Source organism: Petromyzon marinus, chromosome 1, assembly GCF_048934315.1.
Source record: "Petromyzon marinus isolate PM22_M1 ecotype Great Lakes invasive population chromosome 1, UKy_Petmar_22M1.pri1.0, whole genome shotgun sequence".
Classification (NCBI taxonomy): domain Eukaryota; kingdom Metazoa; phylum Chordata; class Hyperoartia; order Petromyzontiformes; family Petromyzontidae; genus Petromyzon; species Petromyzon marinus.
Window position 1 is genome coordinate 29496581 of NC_133667.1, and position 25429 is coordinate 29522009.

At 44.2% G+C, this 25429-nt stretch overlaps 1 protein-coding gene across 1 annotated transcript in view; it reads right to left on the reverse strand.

The window, feature by feature from the left end:
• Nucleotides 1-21417, reverse strand: part of LOC116939525 (A disintegrin and metalloproteinase with thrombospondin motifs 17) — a 122696-nt gene extending 101279 nt beyond the window's left edge. Inside the window, exon 1 of the mRNA XM_076066707.1 lies at nucleotides 18761-21417. The gene's annotated coding sequence lies outside the window, so the exon portion shown is untranslated. The remainder of the gene's footprint in view (nucleotides 1-18760) is intronic.
• Between the last annotated feature and the right edge of the window lie 4012 nt (nucleotides 21418-25429).

A 25429-nucleotide genomic window follows, 5' to 3' on the forward strand; every position in this document is an offset into this window, starting at 1 on the left:
GGTCTACTATATAAAAAGATTTGGACAGGTCAAGAAAGAGACAGGCACAGTACTGCTTACTATCAAGGCTACTGTAAATTTCATTCAGAGAGTCTAATGCAGCAGATGTGGTGCTGTAATTTTTTCAGAACCCAGATTGTTTTAGATGTAGTAGATTGTTGGTGGACATGCAACTGCTAATTTGGTAGTTCAATAATTTTTCAAAAATTTTCATCAATGGGGACAAAATTGAGATAGGTCGGTAGTTATTGGGATCATCTTTAGGGCTCCCTTTGTGAAGTGGATGGACATAGGAATATTTCCATTGCAGAGGAACTGATGCTTCTTTGATGGACAGGTTGAAAATATGGGTTATAGGTTTGTATATTAGGTGACCAACAGTTAGTAGAGCAAAGACGGGAAAACTATCTGCTCCGGTAGAGGAGGACCCTTTGAACTAGGACAGTTGTTTCAGAACATTACTTTCGTGGATTGGCTGGAAACTAAATTCGTTTAATGTTTGGACAGGGGTGTAGGAAAGATTACCAGCTTCAGAAAAATGAAGGTTAAAATTGTCAACTCTTATTTTGGGATCTGAAAAATATTCCCCATTTTGGTTAAGCTCAACAGGGAGATTGTCTGTTTTGGATGCCTTTTCGATACATTTGATTGTTTTCCAAAAAATCCTGGCATTTCCATGTGATTCCAGGAGAGTGGAGGAAAAGTAGGCATTTTTTGCATGCCGTTTTTTTTACGCATCTATTCCTTAAAATCCTGTATTCTAGCCAGTCATTTACCAAATTACTTTTCTGAGCACATGCCCAAGCCTTGTCCCTAGTTTTCATGAACTTTGTAATCAAAGGATCATACCATGGTGGGCGGTTGCCTTTAGTTTTAAATATAACCAACGGAGCATGTTTGTTAAGAATTTGGAGAAACGTGTACCTGAAAGTCTCCCAAGCCGTAGTCAGGTTGGGGATATCACAGACCTTGTCAATATCCGAGTGAAGCACATCATTAGTAAATGCCTGAGTGCTGAAGTGCCTCAAAGAGTCCATACTCTTTGGTTCTTTTCGGTAAAGTCACGTAGGTAAAAAAATAAAACGACAAAAATCACGACGTTTCAGCCACAACACATGTGGCCTTCATCAGGTGAAGGGACCAGACTGTCTAGAGGACAGCGCTGGAGTGAACACAGCCAAGCTCAGACCGCGACCTTTAAGCTGTATGAGAGGAAACAGAGCGCCTTGACAAAGGAATTAGCATAAAAATTTGCATTACATTGGCGGACTTAGTATGATGAGCGGTGTAGACGGGGTGAACATGTGCAGGTCAGCGAAGGGGGGGAGGGGATGGGGGAGTTTACCTATTGATGGTGTGAAAAGGGAATTTAAGCAGCTGCGAAAGTTTGGGATACCACTACTTGAAAAAATATACTGTACCATTGAAAATTAGTTTAATGTTTGGTTTGATTCAGAACATCTTTCCAATGGTTGCTTAATTTGAAACCATCCTCTCGGTTGAAATTGGGTCTTGTGGGGACATTTATTAATTGAAACAGGTTAAATGCATCTGTAAAATTTGTGGCCACGGCCGGCGGGTTTAGCCAATTCCAATTTAGATCACCCACTAAAACGATTTCACCTATAGGGAGGCCCCCAAAAAGCTCTCTCAGTGCAGATGCAGCTTCAACATCCTTCGCACTAGGCGGTCTATAGCAGCACACTACCAATAATGATGACGTGAAGACAGTGGCGACGTGAAGACAGTGATGGCGTGAAGACAGTGACGACGTGAAGAGAATGATGACGTGAAGACAGTGACGACGTAAAAACAGTGATGACGTGAAGACAGCTACGACGTGAATACAGTGACGACATGAAGACAGTGATGACGTGAAGACAGTGACGACGTGAAGATAATGATGACGTGAAGGCATTGACGACGTGAAGACAGTGATGACGTGAAGACAGTGATGACGTGAAGACAGTGATGACGTGAAGACATTGACGACGCTAAGATAGCTACGACGTGAATACAGTGACGACGTGAAGACAGTGACGACGTGAAGACAGTGACGACGTGAAGACAGTGATGACGTGAAGACAGTGATGACGTGAAGACAGTGACGACGTGAAGACAATGACGACGTGAAGCCAATGATGACGTGAAGACAGTGATGACGTGAAGACAGTGACGACGTGAAGACAGCTACGACGTGAAGACAATGATGACGTGAAGACAGCTACGACGTGAAGACAATGATGACGTGAAGACAGTGATGACGTGAAGACAGTGATGACGTGAAGACAGTGATGACGTGAATACAGTGACGACGTGAAGACAGTGATGACGTGAAGACAGTGATGACGTGAAGACAGTGATGACGTGTAGACAGTGATGACGTGAAGACAATGATGACGTGAAGACAGTGATGACGTGAAGACAGCTACGACGTGAAGACAGTGACGACGTGAAGACAATGATGACGTGAAGACAGTGATGACGTGTAGACAGTGATGACGTGAAGACAGTGACGACGTGAAGACAGTGACGACGTGAAGACAATGACGACGTGAAGACAATGATGACGTGAAGACAGTGATGACGTGAAGACAGTGACGACGTGAAGACAGCTACGACGTGAAGACAATGATGACGTGAAGACAGCTACGACGTGAAGACAATGATGACGTGAAGACAGTGATGACGTGAAGACAGTGACGACGTGAAGACAGTGACGACGTGAAGACAGTGACGACGTGAAGACAGTGATGACACAAACCCCGAACTTCCCTTCTTGCCCTGCTTATGTCCTCGTGGATTCTTCGGGGGAATTTGCCCAGCTGTCTCTTTGGGGAATTTCCCAACCAAGGAACTCCAGACTTGCCGCCACCTCGTCTTTGCATCCAGCCTTGCTGACACCCCGTCTTCACCTCGAGACTTACTCACACAGTCTTTACACTTGTACATCACGGTCCACACAGTCACTCAGGTATCCTTGAAGCTGTGCTTTCAGGGAGGGATATCGTGAGGTAAGGTGGAGGATGGGATATTGTGGTGGGGAGGGGGGGGTGGAGGGGTTTGCGTTGAGAGGATCAAGATTTGTTTTCGGCAGGTTTTGGAGGGTTAAGGGTTGCAACATCTGAGCAAGCAGCATCAAGCAGGCATGCAGGCGGGCTCTGTGTAAAAACCAAAATCAGCCTGTTCTTCCAGCTGAGCAGCCACGAGGATTACACAAAACATCCCAGCCATCACTCATATCAGGGCAGCGGGCTCCTGAACAAGGTCTCGTGGCGAGAGACGACAAGGCCTGCAGACACAACAGCTCATGCCGTGCACTGGCTGGAATGCGAGAAGGGAGCGAGAGAAGGGGGGGGGGCTGGCTTCACGTTTTGGAAATGTGGACTGGGGGTGAGGAGGAGGGTGGGGGGCCAAGTCATTTGGTAGTCCGGGCAGAGTCTCTCTAACCATTACCACTCATTCGAGGCACGAACCAGAATTCTTCCAGAGTGAAAAAATCGCGCTATAACAAAAGAGAGAGAGAGAGAGAGAAAGTTACAGAGGTTGCAAGAAAAAGAAGCACGTCAAATATATGTTTTCCTTTATGAAAAATGAACGAACCAACTTCAATTTAGCGCTTTTCATTCATAGTGCATTTTTTACATTTTTATTCTGTTTTTAAAACAAGCATTTGTGGCATGAAGTCACCCTTAGTTTTTTTTTGTAAGTCAACACAAGGGCATGTGGATAAAATTACGGTACACTAGAACCTTGGGAGAGAGGAGGAAAAAAACACCTGAAAACCTTTATGTCCTTGAAAGGGGAAAAAAGTTATTTTACGTAACCGTGTATTTGGAAATTTTAAGTGTTAATTTGGAAATGGTGTGAAAACACACTAATCAAAACGCATTTTGATAGGATTGTAGAAATAATGTGAATTGCAGTTGCTCAAAATGGACGGCACGAAAAGCAGAATGCACGTTTTAAATTTCGATTTAAAGCTTTCGTGACTGCAAGGATTCATCTTCTTTGGTTCTTTCGGTAAAGCCACGTAGAATGAGAAGAAAATAATACATTGATAAAATAAAATAACACAATAAAAATTCTCACGACGTTTCGGCCACAACACAAGCGGCCTTCATCAGGTGAAGGGACGAGACGAATGCACGTGCTACATACATTCAAATAAATAAGACAAGGGCAATGTCCAACGGAACATATCCCACCATCACACATCCACCCTGACCAACTAACCGCCCATACCCAGTGCAGCGCATGTACATTGTGTACCTGTCATGTTATGTAATTGTGACCCTGTAAAACACCGCGATCTTTTCTTAATCTCGCTTACATTCGCTTACTGCCAGGGCACAGTGAAGCATTTCCCCACGTTTTAAAGAAGTTTCCGTTTCATTGTTTTCCAGGAACATTCATAACTAGTTCATGAAGGCTGTCTTCGCCAGGCCAAAGTTTCAATAAATATAATAATTACTCTTTGTTTTCTTTCGGTAAAGTCACGTAGAAAATAAAATCAAATAATAATCATAGAATACGACGTTTCGATCGCAAAACAAGCGACCATCATCAGGTAAGAATGAATGCGAAAAAACAAACATAGTAAACTTAGAAATATAATGCAATGCAACAGAGAGAGAGAGTCGACTCACACAACAGTCAACACCCCACCTGGTTGATTAACGTTCTTCCAAAAAATGACAAACAGAAAGACAGCGACATTGTGTTGAGGCCTTAAATAGAGAGAGGGGGGAGGGGTTTGGGTGGAGAGAGAGGGGGGGGGGGGGCAATGAAAGAGTTGTGTGGAATTCCGGACCATAGTGGCTGGAGGAGTTACAATGGACTATAAACAAACCGGCACGCCGATATTTCAAGCAAGAAAATCAGACGTTTGAGAAAGCACATGTAGTAATATTAATCCGATATGATTTTTACAATTTTTATCTACGATCAGACACGAATAACTACTCCAAACATTTGTATCCCCCCCCCCCCAACACAAAATTTGTTGACGATTTGATTCAACTTGTTATATTTAAAGACGTGCCTTCCGAAAACCGCTCATATTAAATATTCTGTTCCTATCTTGTACCGCTTTTGAATTATTCAGATTTGAACATCATAAAATGCGTATTTTTTTTCTTGAAAACTCGCTTGAATCCGAAATATCTAAAAAACAAAAGACGGAACAATGGTTCTCACTTTAATTTAATTTGCTGTTCAAGGCTCTATCAAGCGAAAAAACACAATCTTATATCTTGAACGGTTTCTGAATGACATGTACGAACATGTTCATGGGGCACTTAAAATCGTGATTTTTTTTTGGGGGGGGTGCCTTCAAATGAAAAATCTCTAATTTTCAGATTGTTTGCCTCTGTTGTTTGTGTCCTAAAAGCTACCTGTTTACCAAATTTCAGCTTTCTACCCTTGTCGAGAAGTGCCCTCGAGGCTTTTTGTGACATACAGTCTTTAATTATATAAATCATACAAACATATTAATACAACGCCTTTCATAAACTCTCAAGGCACTTGACATCAATGACCATGGCGCGCGGGAGGGGGGGGGGTAAGATAGAAAAAAACTCCACCTTAAAGGCAAACGTTTTTAGATCCCGACGGAAACGGACCCCCCCCCACATCCCCCACACCCCCATCGACAGCCTTTGGCAGAGAGGCCCGCAATCCGGCTACCACAGAAGCAAAGGCCCCCAAGATCCTCCATGGGCTTGAGCCTCGCTCTGGGGGATGCAGAGGAGATCCAAGTCTGCCGACCTCAGAGCTCCTATTGGGATGTAGGAGCGCAGCAACTCCCCTATATATGGAGGTGCGCAGTCCTCTTGGCGAGTCGGATACGCGTTGTTGCACCATACATCTGAAGAAGCATCGTCCTAGCGACAAATATGAATGACTCTTTTTCCGTGGGTGAATTGAATTTTACATCCGCACCCATTCAAGCGAATTCCCTGCACTCAAGATATACAAGCTTCTGTAAGTGTAAAATCCATACTCCGGTTTCAATACCGCTTGCCAGTGTCACACTCGATTATGCTTTCCAAATAAAGACGCAAACATTCAATGCTCCACTCTGTGAACTTTACTGGACAAAGTGGGACAACGCGCACACGCATCCATAAAGTCATCAACATGGTTCCATGGCTTTCACGCACCACCTCAAAAAACTTGCCAACGCCTCGTCAGAATCGTCGCTCGCAAAGAGACCTTCAAACGAATCCAGCTTTTTAACGAGCGTCCAGGTCGCACTCTAAAAAAAGAAAAGAGGCCCCCCCCCCCCCCCCGGTGACGTTTTTTGTTTAATCACACTAAGTCGCCGCTGCCTTTAACACCGTCTCATCACGTCGACAGACAGCTGGTCTCGGCCTTTGTCTCCTCCGGCTGTCAAATGTGGCAGGGCACGGCGAGCTGGAGAAAGAGGGCGACGAAACGTCCACTGTCGGACCGAGAATCCCGACGTTGGTCACGTCAATCCACGTCGACCCCATCCTCACCCAACACCTTACGATCGCCCTGCAAAAACAAGCGTGCGATCGCAAACTGCGCCGAACCAAAGCGTGCCTCAATGTACGGGGAGGTAAAGCGCAGCTTCCTCGTGAAATATTTCCGTAATATGTTTCATTGAACAGTTCCGTGAAGGACAGGCACAAGAATGCAAAATGATAAATTTGACGTGAAAAGGGATTCATGATAAAATACGCTTTTTGTCAAGTGGCCGCTACTGCAGAGCTGTGCTAAACCGGGGCACATCTGGGAACAGCTGGTTGTGACCAAACCTGCTGGAACGAGATTGATTACGGTCGAAATCGTGCTTTTCGCTGGCGCTTTACTCCTTGCGTGACACCAACGTCCGTGCCAAAGGACCGAAAGAATAGAAATCATTAAAATGAAGCAGCATGGCTATTTATTTTTCTTTTTGGTGGGTGGTGGGGAGGGGGAATCTGCAGTCATTCTAAAATAGAAGGGGGGGGGTTAAATCGCGCACGATTAATGAAAGAAAATAATTATTTCAATGCTTTTTAAAGTCTTCAACTCGTTACATCTAAACGTGATTTATGATTATATTAGTTTTGATTGATTTTTTTCATTGAGCATTCATCGTGGTACTTTTATGTCATGATACATGCTAATGACTTGTGCGGCACAAAGAAGAAGAAAAAATAAACATTTTGGAAAATGTGCTGCCGATCTCAAAGCAGGGGACAGATGTTGACCAAAGTGTTTAATGTTATACACGCAAACGTTCCTTTGTATGCACAGCAGATGCATGATTAAATCTGCTCACCGCACACCATGTCTTAGAAATATATATTTATAATAATAAAAAAAACCTTTGCAACCAATTATAGCAACCAGGGCCTGTCTTATACCGGAAGTTCAAGGTTACGTGATACAGATAATTCAGTTTAATGGGTCTAGTGGGATCCAATTTCTTTGGATTCTTTACCGCATAACATCTGGAATTGACATTAAACACTCCGTCCCTGTTGTTTGCAGCCTGGTATGCAATGTGGGCAATGCCAAACGGTCGTGCAGTCGTGTTAGGATTCCCTCTACCCTCCCAATTTAGATGCTTTGAAGCAACAGCCACCAATTGAGTTTCAGCACCTAGTTTAGCAATGCACAACACTGTCAGCGTCGATCAACTTCAAAGATAAACTTTATTAGGAATTGCATGAATAGCTGCATAGTGTGCAAGTAGCATTTTTTCTCTCTCTACAAGACTCGTCGGCTAAATCAATCAAAGCCCTCCGTCCTACTCTGCAAAGTGGAACTTGATATCTTTATTAAGAACCTTACAGAAGAAAGCTGTCTGCTAATGCCATGTCTTTTGCACAACGTCCACGCAGCAACGTTTTTCCTTGACGAGAAACCAATGAATTCCCGAAAGGTCCAATGCATGTGGCTCTAGTCACATTGGAAGGCATGCATATTAAATAAGCTGCAGAAGAAGAAGAAGAAATCTCTCTACAAATTTCACTTTAAACACAACCACATTTAGATAGTTTAGCAACCAACAAGAGCTGCCCCGTTTTGCACACGGCGCTGGCACGTGGAACAGTTATTGGCCAAGACCTACAAAAGAACGTCGCACAATGTTTCGCTGTCGGACGCTCTGATGCTACCCCGAATCTCGGCGCGCACGCAGCCAGGAGTAATTTCCAGTTTTGCCATTATCATCACGGCATCCGTTCCACAAGGCTTCATAAAAAAAAAAATCCCAGCTCCGTGCTCTGCAGCACGTGAGGTCGGAAATCAGTGATTAATCTGCTTTACAAGTGCTTAGAGACATCCTCAGGAGTGTAGGGCCTCGCAAACGGAGCACATCTGGAACGGTCATCCAACGCTTGGGTGAGTGAGGTAGTAAGTGCGTGTACTTCGCCTCGCCTTAAACGTGCCCAGGCCAGTTTACCTTAATTCCCCAACCAATTAGGTGGTTATGTAATGATTAAAAACACTTGCATGCTCACACCGCTCGGAGCTAATCTGCATGTGCTTTGACCTTAACGTTCTGTCGCAAAATGTAACGCGGCATCGTGACTGCTGCCCCGTGCACGTGGGAACGTCGAGTTAGACGGATACACCGCCTCGGTTCAGTTTCCCCAGCGAGCACTAATTTTTGTGATGGCCAAAGTGCCGTGCAGTCTCATAGCAGAGACGGTGTGTGTGTGTGATCACGCAGGCCCGGTGGGGATCGGCAGTGTAGCGTTTAGTGCACTGCACTACCAGCTCGATCCCCGCCCACGGCCAACACCGGTGACAATTATCTGGTGCGGTGTGTAAACATCACCAATGGTGAGACAAAGGCGGCCGGCCGGGCGTGGTGTTGACTATCCACTCCCTCGTGTGCCGTGCCAGCCTTCAGAGGTGCGCACTAACAGCCACTTACCCGAACAATCTGTTATAGGCAATACGGGGAGCTTTGTTTTGTCTTCGTTATGCAGTCCGAAAAGTCGTGGTGGCTGTTATTGAAGCTCTGTGCATTTATCAAAAGGAACACTTCTCAGTAAATGCCCAAGCAATACATTGTACCTGCACATTTGATCAAGGGTCATTTTAAGTGAAGTCGTCGTCATCATCATCATTATTACCATCATCAGAAGCCATGCTCTATCCACTGGTGGATGAAGACCTCCCCACGCCAACGTTATGTCTCACGGCATTGGAACATTCAATCCAGCTCTGGCACACGAGCTTATTTCCTCGCTCCATGCTTTATCCACTGCTGGATGAAGACCTCCCCAAGCCATGGTTATGTCTCACGGTCGAGCATTGGAACATTCAATCCAGCTCTGGCACACGAGCTGATTTCCACGCTCCATCTCCATGGTGGACACATCCTCTCGGGCATGCTTTCCTCCTCTGGCTGCTGCATCATCGTTCATTCTCAACCACAGGCCATCATTTTTCTCGCGACGTGTCCTACCCAAGCTCCACTACTAATGCAGCATCAAACCAAAATGTCCTAAAGCCAAAACTACATTGATGCATGCATAGTACTTGCAAGACTCCTAAGCTCTCCTGGCAGATGATAATATATGCATTTTCCTATTGTGAAATATATATGTATATCTTCTGCCTTTGAGCCTCTTAGGCTTAAAATTTAAGTGAGTACCAGTGACTGCAATCTTTGATCTTCAGCCCGTCCAGGCTTTCAAAGATATTCAGGCATGTCTTTGAAGATGTATTTGTGCTCTGGAGTAGAGAATTGAGTTTTCCAGTGCTGCAAGTTATTGCACAATGCTAAAAGCCAAAAATGGAGGAAGAAGAATAATAATAAGAAGAGGAGGATGAAGAAGAAGGAGGAAGAAGAAATAAAAACCTCACTCTTTAAATCAGCTGCAGAATCACTAAAATAATAAAAAAATACCACTTCAACCATGAATGGAAAGTAACGTTGGCGTGATGCAAATCACAACGCATATTGCCACGCTACAATTACTACGCAAAACATGGTGTCATAGTCAATAATGTCTCCTACCTCATATTTGCTCACTTTTTGGCACCGGACAATATTGATCATATGTCTTAAAGTAAATTATCCTTTCAAAATAATGAAGAGGGGTGGAGCAGTGGAATAGTGGCACAGTGGATAGCGTGCAGCACTCTTAATCTGGAAACCTGAGTTTTATCCCTGGCCACTGCTTACATCAGTTAGCGAGTGATATCTGAACCAGTCCTGGGCACTCCTATTCTTCGGACAAAGCTCGCCAAACTGTGGCTGAACAATCCCCGCGGCCGTCATCCAGTAACAAAAATGGCTCTGGATTTGTATTTTTTACAAAAACAAAAAGGAATCGAAATTCCAAGGTGAAGATACAACCTCTGCTGAGAAATAAGCCACGGTATGCATATGCTTCTGGGAAAAAGCACTAATGTTATTATGCCATTTATTTACCAATGAAAGCATAATTGAGAATATAACTCTCTTTCACCCTTTTGGCATAGGGATGTTTGGCCAATATCAGTATCAAGTGTTTGGCTTCGTGTAGGAGGAAACGAAATAAATCTAACAGTCGTGCGAGGGGGTGACTATCCGCAATGCCATCCCCTAGTCACCTGCCATCTCCACGCCGACAAACGCCGGCAAGGCTCGGCGGTCACCCTTTTTGCAATAACCGGGCCCCAAGCCCTGTGTAGCTTCTCAGATCTGACGGAATTATGCACATTCATAGTCATTAGCCTTGCAGGCAATGCGCTTTTATCGCCCGCTGGTCGATGTGCTTGATAAATACAGGAAACAAATATCCAGTCCACGGTAATTGTTGAAGGCCGCACATTTAAATAAAAAATAAAAGTTACTTGTTAACCACTGAACTCAAACATCAAACATTCCCGGTAGAACATGTGTTTGTAATTTATCATGACACCGTAATGATCACATTATGGCCATTGCAATTGCAATACCATTCGTAGTCTTATAATCTGTCGTTGCAATGTACACACAAGAGAGGACGCATGCAAATGCAACTGAACACAAACGCCAAACGGCACATTTGAACCTCACACTAACGATGTCCGCGCAGGTCAAACGTGCAAAAAAACCCCAGGCCCAAAATAAAACCAACAAAAAAGGGAAAACCATTAATCTTTGTTGAGCTGTGAACTTTGAAGCATAAAAACAACCTCTTGACGAGAGGCGATCTGATAACCCACTTCTAGTCAAACTGCACTTACGCTATCATCACTCATAATCACGTTTAAAGACCCCTTCCACTTCAGGCCTTGCGGCAGCAGCAGGCCGCTCATGAGGCACACATTGAGAGACAATGGCATCTTGCTGTCTGCGCTTTCGGTTTAAAACAAAAAAGATCTCAGCGATAGCAAACTTGATAGCAGACGGCCGCATACTTTGAAGTCAGTACCCACGCCTAAGTGTTCCCTTTTGCCAGTCACATCATTAAATGCTGTGCACAGTAGTACAATTCCGCATATTTCAGCCGTCAACATATCAAACCCTGACCGATTTAAACGCCCACATCCATGGCGGTATTTGCGAACGGTGTAACTGTCATTTTCAATAGACGTTCACAAACGCGACCCTGCCTCCTACCGCGGTGGCGAGATGTTAGCTCCCTCGCCAGGTATGCAGGAGGTCGTGGGTTTGATCCCAAGCCTGACACGTGCATATTTGTGAGGTTTTATGTCTCTCCCTCTCTCTCTCTCTAACCCGTGGAGTTTTTTACGGGTCCACCGGTTTCCCCTCCACATTTAGAAGAAAAAAAAACTGCGTTTAGAGTATTTGTTTGCTATACATTTACACGCGATAAGCCACTTTGTTGCGCTATCATATGTGGCCAGGTCGCTTCTGAAAAATAGCTATATATGCTCAGTGAGCTTTACCTGGTAAGATAAAAGAAAAAATGTTTAATAGGTTATTTATGTATTCTTGTACGTACTTTATTTGTACTTCGAAACGACATTAAAAGCATCGTCCCACATTTAAATCTGTTTGCGCTTAACTGTTATCCAGAATCATATTTGTGCGTGGATGTTACTGTTATTTCCTATGGATGTTCACATATCTGACTTTGTCACGTAGCCGCCCATACCTCAGTCCCCAGCGAGTCAGATATGCAACGTGCTATATTGCATATTGGGGATCGGTGGCGCAGAGGTTAGCGTGCTGTGTTATGAACCCACCTATCCGAGTTTGAATTACAACCACAGCTAACATCAGTGGCAAATCATAGCTGAAGAGGTCCTGAGTCTCCCACTTATTGACCCACACTGACCAGTGTGGTGAAGTATGGTCAAACAATCCCCAAGTCAGGCATGGCATGGGGAGGCGTGCATCTCGCTGTGGAATGCCAAAGAGCCTTACATTATTATTAAATAGTATATAGTCATCAAATGTGGCTAGTGGTTATTTTCATAGTTGAACGTTCCCCTATTATAGCAGTCGAATTTTTGCGATTTGGCTTAGGACTGTCAGTAGAAATTAACGCCACTCCAGTACTCATTTAACCATTTAGACACTGACTAGCTCTTTCATACTTACAGACTATCAACTAAACGCATTCACTTTGCACATCTGTGCATTCATCAGATACCGTCTACAGCATACGTGTGTGTATAATACATCCACATCCACACATATAAACGTCGTGTGTGTAATACACTCCACGTATTTATTCTAGCGTAATTCATTAATGCGTACCATTATACGGTGATTTTCCAACTTTCAAAAAAACATTAAAGAACAACATTTGAAACATGAAAATGAATGTAAATGAGCTGTTCCCGTAAGTGGTCCCGCAGAGACTCGGTTGAGCACACACGAGGACAAACGACAATTCATGAGCGCCACGGCAGACACGGGCAGCATGCAAATCGAGCACACAACCACGTGCTTCTGCTGCTGCTGCTGCCGCCACCACTGCTGCCGCTGCAGCAAATCAAACGCTGAACGTGCGCCTTTACCGGACTCGTACAAAAATACCAACAAAGGCTGTCCCCGCCGACTCACGCGTGACCACGGGGAAACACAATTTACGACGGGGTGGTGGTGGTGGTGGGGGTGGTGGTGGGCAGCCAGGTGATAAATGCGAAATGGATCGCTGGATTCAGCCCTTCAAAGCTGGCGGCTAAGTCTGCCTTTACTGAGGATCCGGTTGCCCGGGATGAAATGGCTTTAACATCTGAAGCGCTTAGCGCGAGGGTGATACAACGATGAGACGACGCACTTGTGAAGAAAGAACGGACCTCCCGATGTCGAATCCCTCCCCCCCCCATTGTGGACGCGTATGTGAACACAGCAGGGGCGGGCGTCCTGCTCGCCAGTGTCACAACTCAGTTTGTTGGTAGGGAAATAAACTCGACTGCAGTTGAATGTCTACAGGCGTCGCAAGCCGAAACAACTACGAGAAATCGAAGGACTTGCGATCGGGGTGCAGACACACTTTGGAAGTTGGGGAGTTTCCTGCCCTGTTGGTGCGTGGTTTTTTTTGTTAGATTAGAGAGAGCATCGGCGAAGTTCGCCCACATTTTGCGGATAAGAGGAGTTCTACTTTCTTGGGAATATATTAAATCTGCTCAACTACTGGCTACTTATTCGGTGCCGAGCCTACTGATCGTGCGTTAGTGCACTTGCATATTACATTATCGGAACAATCTCCATTTGTGTGCCAACTTGTTGAAGGGATGAAAATGCCATCCTGCACACATTGGAGGTGTCCAGACACTCACCAAACCCACAGCGGTCGCACATCCATATTGCAAAAAAACCAAACGTTGCCTGCATTCGATACGCTCCTCCTGTGATGGGAGAAACATTACAACCAGCAGCTAAACAAGAGCAACAACAACGACAAAGGCTTGCACAGAAATTGACGAAAGTGGAATATTTTACGAGTGCGCATTGCGTACGATCTTCCGAGCATGTTATTGCAGTGAGCAGTGACATGTTTATAAAGACTGATGGGAGGAAATGTTTTATGGATTTACGTGAAGTGTTTACTGCTGCATTTTGAGAAATCTTAAGATTTAACAAACAATATATTGGGTGCCGTCGAAAATTATATAAATACCCAGGGGTCCCAAGTCAAGATATTTTGAGAATGTCATTATTAACTACTGCAAGTTTTCAACACGTTAATCTTATTTTAAAACCATATTTTAAGAAGTAAACCCTACGCATTTATGGGGTTATGATGTTTAACGACTCCTTCCACTGTCGAGGCATCGCTGTTGTGCGTCATTTGTGTTGAAAGATAAAGAATCATTCATCCGTGTCCAAGTGTTAATGTATATTTTTACGTATGAAAAATAAAAAAATAAGTTTATTTCTTCTAATAAAGCAGATGTTAAAATGTGCAAACACCAAAGAGAAACCTTTTGCAATGATTCAAGTCTGCTTTAACCACACGTACTTGTGGTGAACATTCAACTAGATAACGTGAAAAAGGTATATATTTGGTGTTTAAACATCTTAACACCTGTTTTATTGCCAAAAAAAGGTAAAACCTATTATTTTTTTTCATACTTGTATGACTGGATAAAAGGTCCCATAGTATATATATATTTATACCTATTGTCAACCCACTGCTGGATGAAGGCCTCCCATGTGCTGCCCAAGTTATGGGGGCTTCTGTATTAACACAGCTTTTCTACACTGACCATTGCAATATCATTCGTCAATGATGTTACCTGCGGTCGGAAAAAATCAACATCAGGTATCCAGGTCCATAGCGCAGTGCACTAACAACTCCACCACCGCTGCTCCCGCCCCACACACAGTCTCCCATCTCATGCACGCATGTACACATGTGCCATGGGTTGGTAACGACGCCCAGCGAAAATAATGCTCAGAAATATAAAGGTGACCCCCGCGGAAGAATTTTGCTCCCTCGGGTTTACGACGATTTGCCACAAGACAGATGTGTGTTTGCAGCACACAAACCGCAGGCACATGTTTCAATGCCACCAGGGAGTTTGATACGAATGAACACTCGTGAGCGGTTTCCTTGGCCCCAGCCGAGAAATCTTGCAGGGGCTTGCAAATGCCCCGTAGCTGACTGCATAGTTCGCGGTAGGCAATTATTGTTCAACAAGAGAGAGAAATACTTTTCTTGGAACACATTGTGCATACCTTTGCAAAACATTTATTAAACCAACGGCAGTTATTTTTTAAATTTGATTTCTTTAAGTTGTGCGATACTAAGACCAGATATTCAGCATTTAAATTATGTCTTTATTAGGCATTGTTCAAGGTGCTCTGAAATGGTGTGTACTGGAATGGTTAGATGTGCACATGGCACTGATGAGAAACTATCGTTGAAAGAACGACTTGATATGATTCGTTTAACTTGAGCCACTTGTAAATTGCTCTTTATGTTTTCTCACAAGCGAGGAAAAAAAACTTTATCCTGCAAATAAGGACGACTGCTGTAGTTAACTTTTGCCATTGCCAGGCATTTTCTTTGCTTGCATTATTTTTTTGCATCGATCGAAGAGAGAAACTTTGCTTTAGCCTCTCATTTGGTCCCCATTATCCACATTGGCCCAAATCTTATAAATGTGGTATAAGTCAATTTGTTTTGGTTTTTATTAGCGTCATTTCAATGGCAAACAATGATTTTTGTCAATTAATTGCTCGTGCTTTTCTGCACCCGTCCCAGTCGGATCGCTTTCAGAATCAGAATCTTTATGGAGACCGGGAGGACCGATTAGCTATGAAGCTCCTTTTTTCACAGATGTCCAGTCAGGGGGGGGGGGGTCAAAAGGTTACAACAACAATACAAAAAACGATCGGAGTGCAAAGTATATGAAAGGTGAGCAAGTCACTAAAAATAAGGATATAAATACAAATTGCAAAAGTATATCAAATCCTGACAATTTTCAACTATAAATGCAAGCTTGGGCAAGGCAGAAAAACCACAACAACAACAGTCCCATGCCACAGCAAGACAACACACAGTCCCTCAATAAAAAATGAACTTTAAAATTGAACTATCGATAGACGGGTAAGGCAGGACGGCATCATCATAGGCACTCACAATGTCAGCACTCCATCCGCTGCCGCTCAAACATAATTGGTCTCTGTTGACATTCCGAGCCGGTATTTTTAAAAGTGTTTATAAACAAATATCTCACGCTGACAAAAGGACTGTCAGATTACAGTGGAAGTAAGAGCTTCAGAAATACGAAATCAGTGCAACAGCTCAACGCCAAAATGAGAGCCTGATTTTTTGTTGTTGTACAATATTTGACATCTGTTGCGTGACACAAGGATACTTTTTTTCGCTTAATTGAGTGCGGAATAGTGGCGTACAGACAACGTAATGAGAAATAGCAGATTTCGTCAATATGAATGGATAACAACATGTTCTAAACATGCATCCGGCCTGGGAAAATAATCATGAATGTTTTAGCAAATCCTCTGGAATTAATATTTGAGCAAATCCTGCGCACCCGCTTGCAGGAGCCATAGGTGGAAAACGTGGAAGGCAAAGTATCAAACGTGTTATAAAGCCAACATTGAAGATACATGAATACCCTGCAGTCATGATGCTCGTCCCATATGGCCGACCTTTATGAAGTGCATTTAATAATGGATATATTTATGGCACGTGGCACGCTCACAGTTTCATTGCCCTACTCACGCCAGTGATGGCGATGATTTGTGTTATCATGGATGTAACAGATTTCACTTGAGAGAGAGAGATAGAAACCAGATTCACACATGGATGCACGTGTTAAGCATTACAGTTTAACCCTTTGCTCACCATCGAAGAAGATTCAGCAATGGTCAAAAGAACAAGGAACAATTTACAACTCAACACAGAGTGGTTAACACACATCGGGCTGTAAACTCAACGACCTGGGTTTGATTCCTGGCCATCGCTAACATCAGTGGCGAGTGGTATCTGAATTGCTTCTGGGCCCCCTCCACTTGACAAATCTGAACTTAGCTTGGTGAAGTATCGTCAAACAACAATCATTGCCAGCAGCGTTTGGAGGCCCGAATCCAGCAGTGGCTTTGAAAAAGAGCTTTCAATTATTGATGTTGCATTATTGCATAGTTATCAGAGTGGTGCAATCAACAGTTCAACAAAATGTCAATATTTAGTTTTAGCTATGTTGTTGCTATTTGCATTGTAATGGTAATTTTTGCAGCACTACCAATGTGATGTGCGCATTATTTGGCATTTACCTTCTGGCTTTGCTCACCTTCAGGCAGAGCTTTATTAAAGCTTTGGAGCTTTTTTGTTCATTGCAGGCGGTAATGATCCATAAAGAAACCATGATTGTTTTCTTTCAAGTTTGATGACAAATTGATACTTCTATTGAGGATTTCAATTACCAAAAAAAAGCTCAGATAATTACATCCTAATATCTTGCCACTTTAAAGGTTCAGCTCAGCAGCAAATCGACAACATCCAATTATACCGTGGATACAAAATTATTAAGACGCAATTATATTTTTAAAAAAAAATGTGTCCACCTTCTATAAAATAGGTACATATTTATTATCTTGGAGTTTTTTTTAAATGTATTAATTAATAATAGTGGTTTATTTTTACAACCTTTTGTAAGTCCGCTGCAGGATGAATGCATCTTCATGACATGTGGGTCGATCGACTATACTTCTCCAAGCTGGTCAATGCAAGTCGCTGAAAGTCGGAGCCAGGACCAGTCCGAATATACAGCACCGCTCATCACTGATTTTAGCCATGGCCGGGAACTGAACTGACAGATTTAATAGCGCATTGGCACTAACCGCAGTGCCACCACTCCACCGTGATCTAATTCAGGCCATCATTAAGTAAAAATACCTATACAATATGTTTAAACCATGCGTCCGTGCGCCAAGATAAAACGGGATTCTGGCTCAGCACTGTTTTAATGTATATAACACACAATACTAAACATCTGACCAATATGTACACTGACTCACGTGTCTTTGTTTAGGTCTATTAGGACCAACACAGCACATAAGGGGGCTTTAGGGCCAGCGTCATGATTTCCTGGCCGCCTTTGTCTCCCGGTGTGCCGATGTTGACACAACACACCCGGTATTCATTTAAGGCTGGGTTAACCCAGATGAGAGGCAGAGTACAAATTCAGATACCAATTGCAAATGCATGACCAGCGGTTAAACCTTCGTGAATGGAATTATAAGCGCAGTGCCGTAACTTTCCACGTACGCACGAACACACATCAAATGCAATTACAGTGCAATTCCCTACAAGTATATACCAGGCTGGTCCATTTGTAGATAACCCACTGATGTCTAATTGCCCTCTTACTTTTCCTCTGAATTGAATCGGAGCAGTTCATTTGGACAAAGTGTATCGGACGAGTCTTAAAAGGCGTATTAATCGTATTGAGATTGGCTAGCAGGCATGTGGAGGGCTTTTGACGTTGAATGCTGTTCTCTGCAATTTCTCCCGAGTCGTTGGTGGGTTATCTATATATGGATCACCCTCTGTTGTGCATTACGATGTCGACTGCTTCACTCAAAGAGAAAATTGCTCACGAACACAGACGTAGCATGTTCCCTGTGTTTCACAAAATACCGTTGTTGTTTTTTTTCCGGATTATAAGTCACTACTGATAAAAAAATATATATATACAATATAAGGCTTCCCAATTAGTGTCCCACGTCAATACAGAAAATGTATACAAGTCTGATCACATCACAAACATCCCCCCCCCCCCCCCGTATAGCCTTAACAGACTGTTGGGGCAATTGCTCTTAGCGAGCGGTCACACACACACAGACGCGCGCGCAAACACGCCTACCTACCGGATTATAAGACGCACCCCCAAAAACCGTTTTGCTTGCACAACGACAGGCGGGCAACGCGCGCGCGCGCCCCGCTCATCTGAAACTCGAAGTGTGCGGCGAGCGATGCGAGGCGAGGAGCACGCAACGCACGGCTGCCATCTGCCGGTCAGCAACAACAAAAAAACCCCACCGAGGCATAGCGCTGCTCCTCTTTGCGCATTGTTGCGTGGGGCAGCCGATGGGCGACGTTTCGCGCTCGGCTCACGGAATTCAGGATCGGGATATTTATAATCGATTCACACTGGAGGAATCCGATGAGCACGGGGCAGCGAGCGTGTCTCAACTGAAGGTCGCCTTGAAGGTGGACGGGGGGTGGTGGGGGTGGGGGTGCAGGCTGCGGCATGGCTACCGTGCAGGAAAATTAATTCGAGCACAAACACACACCGAAAAAAACACAACGTGAAACAATGCCTTACAAACGCCGCTTTTACTTATAGGTGTGGACGTAATGTCCCTCGAGTATTTTGCCCTTAGTGGTGGGGGGTGGCGGGGGTGGGAGGGGTGAGAACCAGTGGTCTTGACCCTTGTTTGGGGGTCGCCATACAATAAGGGAAAGGGTGACCTTTTTCTGGATCCAAAAAAAGCCTCATCTTTCCACGCTTGCCTCTCATCGCCCGCCTCGCTCATCAATTGTGCATCGCAGTCGAGGGAAATGAACCCTCGAAAAGTGCACATGTTCGTCTCCGTGTCAAAGCCAGTCATTAAAATGTACTGTGAGCGCAGGCAGCGCGCTTTCATCCCCAAACATACAGAAAAATAACATTTGGCTCCTGTTTATTCAGATGCTTACACTCAACACTGGTCCAAAAACCGGGGAACTTGTCACGGCGAAACACATGTCAAAAAAATGTTCTCCTCCTACTCTCTGCTTTTCTTTTAATAGCAATTTTTTTTTAAAGTGCAATTTGCAACATACCAGGGTTTCATTTCAGCTGGCGTTGTTCGGGGCTGCGCTCCAGAAAATAAGAGCAAATGGAACGAGGAGACAGGAGGTGGGGGGGGAGTTGAGATCCGGGGAATTCGGGGAGGTGGGAGGTAGACCGCAGAAGATATTTAATGAGAAATAAAATCCCTGCATCAACAAAGACAAAGACCCCCCGTATAGCCTTAACAGACTGTAGGGGCAAGTGCTGTTAGCGAGCACCCATGAAGGCCGGAACGGCACACAAGGGGTGTGGGTGGCCAGCACCACGCCCGGCCGCCTTTGTCTCCCTCGTGGCGATGTTTTTGCACATTGCACCAGGTACTCAATTGAGGCTGGGTCGACCTTGGGGACACCCAGGACCGGTTTAGACAATCGTCTCTGCTGTTGGCCTTGAGCGGGAATCGAACCCGGGTTACCGAATTCGTAGCGCAGCGCCACCGCTCCCTACAACATACACACAGACACACGCACACAGTGGTTACTGACGAACGTGTCGAGTTTTTTTTCTTCATCTGAACATACACATCATGTGGCCAAAACAAAATAGCATTGCAAGCCCCCCCCCCACCCCATCATCAGAGGCTAACACGTTCGGTCACAAGGACTCGAAGAGTCGCGGAGCCCACCTAATGAAACAGATTGCCCAGTGTAACGGGAGCAGCTTACGGGACAAATGGGGAATACTCACAATGGCTGTGTCAGCATGAGATGTGTACAGTGCGTGAAGCAATGCAAAAAGCCAGCAGCGTCGTCGCGTGCTCTTCAGCAATAGTGGCCACGATGACCAGGCGTTGTTTTGTCGATTGCTGCAGAGGCAAACCTTCTACTGAATGTATAATAATAATAACAATAATAACACCTTTACGTGCATTACCGGTGGTGGGGTAGTCAATGCACTGCTGGATGAAGGCCTCCCCAAGCCGGGATTGCTGGGCCACACTGCGTCTGTATACCACAACACGTCGGTGTTTTAGGAAACAATTCAGCATCGTCTAATCGAAAATGTAGTGAGTCAATGTTATGCTCTACAGATGCTTTTACAGAGTCGTGCCAGGGTAATGCGTACTCACGTAATGATGAAGAAGCGGACATAAGCATGTGCCGCAGAATACAAATCAGATTTTTTTTTTTTAGAAATTGGCACGATCGGGAGGTAGGAGCCGTGAATGCTGCACATGTAATACAAATGCATAGCCACAGAATTGACACGTGTCAGAGTGGATGTCCACCGATGAGATATAGCGATGAAATTGTTTCGCGCAATAAATCGGTGGGTTATTGCATCTCAGGATTGTGAGTGGTGGTGGTGGTGGCGGTTTGGGGGAGGCCTGCATCCAGCATTGCATTGACCATAGCTGATGATGATGGTGATGAACAATTAACTCCACACATATGGGGCCATGGATGCAGCATAGCGTAGCCCCCCTCCCTTACAGACTCCGCTGCGGCACTGCACGGACTTTGTGGACGTCGTCGGCCGTGCGGGAGACTCGATGGGGATGGCCCCCAATGCAATGTTGCCTCATTACCTTTCAGCCCCCCAGATTTCTGCCCCCCTCCCCACCACCACCTACGAAACAGGCCTATCCCAACCACTCCTCTTTCAATCCCTCTTGTTTGACTGCATCAAAAACTACACCGCCACTTACGATAACCTAATTCTTCATTTCTAATTAATATCATGTTACGTAGAAGTGTATAATTGCTGTTAAGCTCCTCGGCAAAGGCGCTGTGTAAATCTCATTAAGGTAAGACACGACTGTTGGGGCTTGTGCTGTTAGCAAACCACCGACGCAGGCCGGAGCCATATTTGGACAAATTTTCCTCCCCCCACGCTGATATTGCCAAGCTGCGCCATTCTATGCTGAGTTGACCTAGACAAACGCAGGCTAGGGTCAGATATTGATATTCTCCCCCTGCTATTATTCACGGATAGGATTACAGCATATAAGTCAGAAATGACTGCAGTGCCACTCATCATATGCATACCACGTGCGACGTGAGTATAAATCATGTGCTTCCTTGCTTTGTGAATTCATATACTATGCCAATACCCCGCCAGTCGCCACTAAGTTGCGGTGACGTCACGACGGCGCGCGTGCCAGGCCAGGTGCACTTTGAGGCCACGTGAAGTGTCGAAGGCTCGCTGACAGGGGGTCACGGGACAGACCCAGGCGCCATAGGTTGGCTGACTAAGATGACTGATAGATGCACACCAGCTGTACCCCCTTACTGTGCCAACTTGCTGCATTTTATCCGCCCGGCGCTCCGCTCGTTGTTGTGAGCGTCGCTCCTCTGGAGGACGACTGCCTCCAACTGCTCAGTAGCGTCTTTCACGAGCTCATGATACATATGTCGGATCACATGTGTAAGAATCAATATTATTTGTATTCGCATATGATGAATGATGTGATTTAATGTGATCTTCCCACTAACTACAGTCCCTATATTCACAAACAGGTTTGACACAAAAAACAATTGCCATCCTGAATTGGGGAACATTCAATTAACCATGAACGTGGTGAATCGTTGCACTCCAAGCACGAAGTACCTCGCATCTTTGGTTGTATTGGGTAAAGTCACGTAGGTGAAAATAAAATAACAAAAAATCACGACGTTTCGGCCACAACACAAGCGGCCTTCATCAGGTGAAGGGACGAGACTGTCTGGAGGACAGCGCTGTAGTGGAAGAAGCCACGCTTAGATCACGACCTTTAAGCTGTGTGAGAAGAAAAAGGCCAAGTGCCTTGACAAAGGAATTAGCATATAATTTAGCATTGAAATGGCTCATTGAAATAGCTAAGTTAAAGTATACACATCTGCAGAGGTACCCCTTAACAAAGGAATTAGCATCGAATTTAGCATTGAAATAGCTGAGTGATTAGCTTGTAACTGGTCACAGAAATAGCTATGTTAAAGTTAGAGCATATACATTCACCGAGGCACCTAGTACTCATCAAACAGGAGAATTTAGCGAAACACAACCACGCTCAGACATCGGACCTGTCTGCGAGCAAACAAGGTGTTCTGACAAAGAAATTAGCATAAAAAATAGCATTTGATTGGCGGATTTTAGGAAAGAGGTGGTGTACGTGCCGGTGGACTTCCACTCCAGTGCTGTCCTCCAGACAGTCTCGTCCCTTCACCTGATGAAGGCCGCTTGTGTTGTGGCCGAAACGTCGTGATTTTTTGTTATTTTATTTTCACCTACGTGACTTTACCCAATAGAACCAAAGAGTATGGATCCTAGCAGTCACGAAAGCTTTAAATCTAGAATACCTCGGATCTCATTATTGGAGTACACACACACAATTGACCTACGCATTTGCTCGCAAAAAAACATAACTTATAGCAAACAATCATTTTCCCACAAAGCTGATTTATATTCTAATACATAAAAACAACTCGTGCACAGTTCATACATTATTTAATAACAGGTTTACATAAAACGAAACTGCACAAACTGTATTGCTCATAATTTACTTTCAAATTTCCTCTCTATGTGGGTAAGTTGATGCGGTTTGTGTATAAATCCCCATTGAAACTCTTATGAAAAAAATAATTACCGTATGCGAAACCAGAAGTCATTTTTAATTATTTTCTACAACCGCCACTAAAAAGGATTTATTTCATCCCAGTGGGATAAATAATCTGTTAACGCAAAAAAGAAACGGCACATGTCACGTAAAAAGAATGCATTTTCTCATCTTCCCAAGCCAGAACCACATTTATATATCTTTTTTTAAAGAGGTTACATCTATTGAAATTTTACGTGGTTTATTTGTGTTATATTAAGGCGACAGAATAATAAAAAATACTAATCTTTGTAGAGCAATGGTACAGTGATGAGCAAACCCGACCAAATGACTGAAATTCCCAACCACACCTCACCTCAGCGTTGAATGATATCTGAACCGGTCTTGGGTCCTCCCACCCTGCCACCCACCCTGCCACCCACCCTGCCACCCACCCTGCCACCCACCCTGCCACCCACCCTGCCACCCACCCACTCATTCATTTACCTTCACCAACATGCCACTGTCCCAGGGTAGTGAAGTGTGGTAAAACAAAACAAAAAATCTCCCGGCATTGACATGGAATGGGAAAGTTCACCATTCCGCGGTATTGACGAAAGGGTGGACATTATCAAGGATAATAACAACGTTCTATTATAAGTGCAACAAATAAACTCATCACACTTATTCAGAACCACCACCCATGCCATTCGTACTGTTGTGCATCTATCACCGTTGTCCTTCCCCCGCACCTCCGATTAGTATTGATGGCTACGTACGGTGCGAAAGAAGTTCACCAAACATGCACACTGTAATGGTGCAATCGCAACAAAAATAAAGAAAAAAGTATTGCATTCGTCCAAAATTCTGGCCAATAAAGGCACCAGTTGGCGGGCAGTGTTTTCTGCAGGGCAATAGGATCCCTGTTGAAATTAATGGATGAAACTGATCCGTGCTATTTGTCTTCATTAACGTGGGTGATTAATGGTCATGATCATATTTAGTGGCATGTACAAAAATTGTTTAGTTGTACTAAATTAAGCGCATGTACAGGAATAAACGTATTTATCCAGGAGAGCTACACCCAGTTGTTCGGACTTTTTTTCCAGGAGGGTCGTGCATTTTGTTTTTATCTTAAGATGTTTTCAGCATTTTAATGATGCGCGTTTATGCAAGTGGTAGAAAAGCCAGAGCGCACGGACAAAACCCGTACAAAATGGAAACAGATGGCGACGAGTCCATTTGCTGTACTGCCTTCATCCTCTTCGACGCCCCAAGCGAGTTTCACAGGCTTGATGTGGGGACCCACCAACCCTCGCCTACATCGTTTTGGATTGCAGGCATGAATAGGCACCACCGCCCAGCAATCAGAGTGACATATGAAGCAGCATGGTTATAACAATTCGCCTTCCCCGTGGTTCAATGAATCGTGGAGATTCAGGATCGCATTTTGATTCATGAATAGTGTTTTTCTATATACTATGATGAATATATGGGCCCTTGAGTGGCCGCATGGGCACATGGTCCTCTTACACACAATACGCGAATAAAAACATATTGATTCTCACACATGCAGTTTGACTTATATGTATCATAAGCCTATGAATTGATATCAATCGATGCATAATTCCATCATTACACATCTTATAAGCAGGTTCTAGATTTTCCAGTTCATAACCTGATGAAGCTCAAAGCATTTGGAGGAATTGTCGTATGTTGATGTTAAATTCAGTCGTGAAAAGTCTTAAACGACCAGAGCTTTTTTTTTATTTAAAGCTTTCGTGACTGCAGTGATTCATATTCTTGGTTCTTTCGGTAAAGTCACTTTACCGAAAGAACCAAGAATATGGACCAGAGCTTTATTGGTTAAAATGTGATCAATACATCGGCATGTATAAATAATATATTTGTCAAGATGACAATCTAGTTGGCCAGGTGGGGACTCTAGAACATGATCCCTCTTCATAAATGCATACACTCATTGTTTCTGTACAGCATCTATTGACCTGGTCGCATTTGATCGAAATACACATTATAACGCTCTTAGAAATGACACCCAACCAACCTAACTGCAGCAGATTATGAGGACGGTTTATAACAAGCACACATCTACCAAGTAAATAACAAGTAAACCAAGACCAGTAATCACAATCTAATACAAACGTAACTCATATCAGCGATAATTAG